The sequence below is a fragment of the Larimichthys crocea genome, chromosome XVI (genome assembly GCF_000972845.2).
Source record: "Larimichthys crocea isolate SSNF chromosome XVI, L_crocea_2.0, whole genome shotgun sequence".
NCBI classification, from domain to species: domain Eukaryota; kingdom Metazoa; phylum Chordata; class Actinopteri; family Sciaenidae; genus Larimichthys; species Larimichthys crocea.
Genome location: NC_040026.1, coordinates 23,041,199 through 23,047,337, shown reverse-complemented (window position 1 = coordinate 23,047,337; position 6,139 = coordinate 23,041,199).

The following is a 6,139-nucleotide window of genomic DNA, read 5'->3' as shown; positions in this document are numbered from 1 at the left end:
CCGTACACAGTATTTATTAAAAAGGTATTTCCCACAGTCTCGCGTGAGTGAATCTACATTTAAGTACTGTACTGTAAAGCCAACACATGTCCTGAAGGCTACATTATGAGAGGTTGTTCTGTTTCTACACCGTGCTGAGGCGTTGACAAGTTTAGTGAGGACCGTGGTAAAAATGTGATGAAGCCTGGCTTTATTCTGGGTGTGTTTGCGAGGCAGCGCTGGGAGCAGGTGTTTGAGCGCTGTGAGAAGCAGGAGTGAGGACGTCCCTCATAATCACCGTGTAAACGTTTCTCATTAGGCCGACTTAACTGGAGCTCAAGTCTCTCCAAAGCGGCTTCTGAAGAACTCCTTCCTGTTAGAGGCACACCATGGCACTGGTTCATAATTAACGCAACATATGTTTATTCAAATCTCACACGGGGTGTGAAAGAGGGCTTCAGGAGGCACCACCCACAGAGGCTGTGAAAACAGAGGGTGGTGGAATTAAGTGAGGAAAGACAGAATGGAGAGATCTTGTGAGCTCCAGATAGAGCGAGATAGGAAAAGATAGCACTTATTGCTCAGCGGAATTCACACTCGATAGCTCATGAACTCTTGGTGAAGTGCAAATGTATTCCTCAGCAACCCAGAAACAAACAAGCTGCCACTTCCTTAGCCTATAATTAGCTGGTAATCAATGCTGGGTGGGTTTCTGTCCTGTCAGACATCCCCAGCCATCGTGGGGCAACACTAGACCTGCAGCTGTACTCTCAGGTCTCAGATGACAATCCAACATAAAGAATATTAAGCCATGCTTTCAGAGAGTGTGCTGGGCTGCCTGGAAAAGAGACATGATGTACATTCAAGTTCAAGTTATTTTTTTTTGAGTCAACTTTGGGTGAAAATCTGGTTTGTCGCCACCTCCCTGATCCCGAGCGGAGTTAATCGACGTCTCCGTCAGCACATGTCGTCGTGTGTCACCCCCTAGACACTTCCCACTTTCTCCAGGAAGCTTGTTTAAGTGAGGGGAGTGCTGCGATGGTGGTGGTGGTGGTAGAGTAATGGGACAGTGTGCACTCTCTTGTTGGCCTATGAACCCTCGCTAACCCCTATAAACACCGAGCGGGTATGTGTAAGCTTATGGCAACAAGCAGCAGCTCTCGGGCACTGACACTCCACAGTTACACATGTGACCTTTCAGCGTGACCTTCCAGTCAAACACCTAAAACCGGCCTCAACTTGATATCCTTTTAATTACCTCGATTTACATGGCCAACACATTAGTCCTCTTCAGTTTGAGCTCCTATCAACATTCATGACCTCAGTGATGCTTTTAACACCAATGATCGACGTGTCTTCAATGTTTATCTCACAGGAGTCTTTGTGAAAAGACACCTCAGGACACCTCATCTTTTATTTTAGTTTTTATTTGAGGTGTCCATCCTCTCTCTTATCCCCTGAGTTAGTTCACCTGGTTTACAATTGTATTAATATGTGAGTGATGCACTGAGATGTGACTAAGTTACATCAGGTACATTTTGAACACTGGCAAACTGAGTTTAGGCAGGTTTGACTCATTACATGGCATTTTGAAAACACAGTGATATGGGGCATGTGTCACTTGTTTCACTATGACTTCAGACATTTAAATTAATCTCTAAGGTTTCCTGAAAACCTTAGCAGCTCATTTTAAAATCAGATGAAATGAACCTTGCCCTCATTCTGCTCAGAAGAACCTTTTTTTAAATTGCATATCTATATACCTGTCCAAATGTCATCGTTTAAAAAATTACCAGCTCGTTCATCATCATCATACAAATGTCTGATAAAAGACGGCGTTCTTCCGTCATTTAGTATCTCATGTTCATAAAGTTGAGAAACTCACAGATAAAAATGGTAAAAGTCAAAGCAGGAGAGATGGAAGTGTCCTAAATATTAGTCCCAAACATGGACTAAGATCCAAAAAATAATGCAACCTTTTCGATGCTCCACATCTTTTAACCTTCACACCTCGAAGTTTCTACAGACATCCCGTAATAAATTTAAAGCCTGAAAGCCCGAGCGAAGAGAACTGTCAGGACATCATCAGAACACATTATTTAATTTCTGTGATAATTTAAATGTAAATTACTGTATATACCCAGAAAAAAAAGATTTGCATTGATTTCACTGTAAGCACTTAATAGATTTGACAGACAACTTACATAAACTAGGATCTGACTGATGGCTGGTGTTGCTTTCAAGCCCCAGCCTTAGCTGTATTAGTTGGTGCTCATGTAGGTTCACTCATGCTGGGCTGTGCATCTGGGGCCCGCCGATCCATGGGAGGTCCTGCACATGAACACACAACACTGGCAGCTTTATGTTACTCAGACAGACAGCACAGTGCACAGCTATGACAAAACAGGGCAGCTGTGCACTTCCACACATTCCTCTGGCCTGCTCCATGAACGCAGATCACCCCCCTCCCACCCCTCCAAAACATTGCCAGGCTTCCCTTACAGGCACCATACCTCCTCAACACACACTCCGACCCCGACCCTACACCCACCTCATATGCAGACAGACTCCCCACCTCAGCCGCCGTCCACTAGCCGTGCCCTCTGAGTACATTAAGAAATCATCGCCCTTGTCAGGTTCGAGCTGACCCTGCTATACTAAGTGCTACTGTCACAGGGAGAGCTGCACGGCTGCAGCTACTGTTAAGGATTTAATTACAGCCAAACGAGAAGCCTATAGAAGGTTTGAGCACAGAGAGCCTCATGGAATGACGGCGAGCTCACACAGAGTCACCGACTATTAAAGGGCTTGAGTTTCCACGAGTAGACGTTTTGTGCGTAAGACTGAAATTGTCATGAGTGGTTGCGGTTTTGCAGTTGTGTTTCGACTGGCCAGTGACGAGAGTGTGTACATGGCGTGTTGCCAGGTTCTGACAGTATATTTTCATGTGAGTAAGAGAGAGAATACGGGGGTGAGGCTGAACGCATCCATGATTATATGAAGAACTGAACCGAACCGAAGCATTCGATGGGACAGGGTTAAATGTGCGATAGTTGAAGATGAAAGAGTGAATTTCATCGTTCAAGGACACACTTATGTTTTCTTACATATACACTTAATAAGAAGCAGGAAACAAGGAGGTGGTTGGCTTAATTTAACATAAAGACTTGAAACATTTAACCCAGCTGTTATTAAAGGTAACAAAACTTGCCTAAGAGCACCTCTAACACTCTTTAACGGACATGTTATGTCTTATTTGTTTAGCCCAGAACTTAACTTAACATAAAGACTAGAAGCAGAACGATAAGCCTGGCTTGCCAATAAATAGTTTGGCAAATAACCCCAATAACTCCAAAAACTGACACTAAACAAACAAAACATAACATGTTAGTGTGGCATTAGCTGTGGGTTCTTTGGCACAGACAACTTGCAAACAGATGACGTTAGATTTATCTTTTTTTTATCACCAGCACACACAGTGCATTGAGACGTCCGCAGGCTGATTGGCTAACTGGAGACAGGTGTGCCAATCACTCTCACCTGTCTGCTGCTCTCCACACCTCTCCTCTGCAGGTGATGCACCACGCCCCCTCCACGTTTAATTCATAGGTTTGATTTGAACCAAAGATGTCAGAGTAAACATATTTCCCTGAAATGAAATCATGTTCATGATCTGTGCTTGAAAGGCCTCAAAGTTTAATGTTCTGCGTTGACAATAAGTTTGGAAACATGTCTGTATGTTTCTTTTTATGACTGTGCTTATTTCATGGCGCTGACCTAACTTAATGAAGTTATTTTGGGCACGGAGGAATACAGTATGTTTTTCCTTCAGGAACAAGCTCTGTTGTCTTTGTTTATCCAGAGTGACAGCTGATGTACAGCTGCCACTCTGGATAGGCGCTTGTTCTAATGCCTAATTATGAGGCCGTAAACCCTGCTGGACAAGGTGTCAGGTGCTGTCAATTTAGCCGAGGATTTCCATGGTTCCGTGTCACCTACCCAATCAAAGGCACCGTCTGTTTATTTAATAATTCATCGACCTTTAAAGAGGTTCAGAGCATTTCCATTCTATCACTGCGTCTCCTCCCCTGCTCCCTTAATCCCATACTGACTTGAGAAATGGGTTTATTATCCTTAAGTTACCGTAATTTAACTGATGGAATTTAGATGATCTTCATGAGAATCCGGCAGAAATATGAGATGTCGAACTCTGGCAGTGAAATATTTGCTGAATAACATCACATTTCCTGAAGTAGAAAAAAAAAGTGATTGATTGCTGCTTCTGCTGACTTTACTTAATCCCGAGCTCAACCCTTTGCCATTCCTCTGTCAACCTGAGCCTGATTAAATAGGTGAGTGAGTTGCCACATTTTAGCTTCGGACTGTCCTTGCACTCACATTGGCCCACTTGGCCCACGTGTCCTTGCCTTAGCACATTTTCCCACTGTCTAACCTCTAACACCTCTGCAGGGTGCCTGATATATTTATTCACGGCCACAAAGAAACACTGCTGGAAAAGAGTGCTTCACTGCAGCCTGTGAAAGAAGACGCGGAGAGAAGATCATGTAGGATGTACCCAAGCGGCAACTTCTGTGGCTGGGAAATGAAGCCAATGCGGGTAAGTGCCAAAAACTGCAGTTCCTCTAACGTCCACTTGAGGCTGGCTGCAGAAGTGAGTCAGTCTCCATAAGTCCCCATGTTCAAATGTCCACTGCACTGTCACTGGATGCATCCAGTGTTTTCAATCATCCATTACGGATTACGAGTGCGGCTCAGGAGGAGGGGCCGGTGTCGGTGTGGTCCAACCCTGCTGACAGAGCTGACAGTGGTCTGTCAGAGGGGAGGACCTCGATACACTCTAACTCAACTAGACAGTTATTTTTTTTTAACTAGTGTTCCAGCGACAGCTTCTTTCTGCTCTTCTTTTCTGCCAGAAATTTGTGGATCACCAAAATCAGTGGGATGTATCATCTGGTGACCATGAATGTCTGCAGAACATTTCATGGCTTCAACAGTTGTTGAAATATTTCATTCAGGGCTGAAGTGATAGAACAACCAATGGCTCCATCATTTCCATCCCTTAGAGCTATAGTCCAAGCATGTTTTTTCTTATTTAATCTACAGATATCTGACATTTTGAATATTATTTTGATCATTCAGTGTCATGTTAATGTATATTATCTATATTTCTCTGCCCTCTGATTTTAATTCATACAAACAAAAACCCTTAAACTGAGAAAAATAATTAGCATTTTACAACAGCTTATTGATATTAATTAATTGGAAAAACAATAATGACTTTTTCTCCAGGAACTTTTCTGACAGTACCTTCATAACCTCCCAGTCCAAGGTACACTTAAAACTTTCAACCCATCTTTGCGTCCTAACTCAGTCTTTGACGAACACCGCCTGAGAAGGTGCAGCAGAAAATTACTTTTGAAGAAAATCCGATCTGAATGCTGTATTAAAATAATCCTGCCCCCTTGCTTCCTAACATCCTGCAAGCTTGATGCTGGGGGCCTTGATATTACAATCACTGTAATGAAGCCGGGATTGATTGAATGATTGGCAGCTTGAGACATGTGCGATGAATGACCTGAGCCGCGGATTTAATGCACAAACACGGTGATGGACACAGTGTTCCGGGGTTTTGTGAAGACATGGAAAGTGCAGCAGGGTTAAGATCGAGGTGTGTGTCCATGCATGCATGCATGTGTGTGTAGGCACGCTGGAGTCCGGTAGCCCCTGTTTGTTTCACTTGCTCCTGGGCGAGCGCTGGCATTTGTGTGCAATGTGTGTGTAACATGAGTGTGTGTATTTGTGTATATGGCTTGAGTGGCAGGAGGCAGAGGGGCACTGCTAGGGGTGGTCAAACACAACAAGTGTAGGAGGAGGAGGTGGTGGAGGGGAGGTGTACTGGTACTGAGGTGGTGTAGCCGATGCATGTGTGTGGTAGGATCCAGATCAGACACGTTTAGCTGGACATGGTGGCTTTAAGCGGCGTTTCAGCTGACAACAGCTTGCCAACCAGAGGTCTTGCCTGCCACCGCTACCACCTAAGTCCTCTGATTCATCTGGCCCTATCAGTCCACTGCTATCTGTATCAATCATTAGAAATCATTTATTTTTAGTGGGATGTGGCCTCTCGCCCTCCTTACTG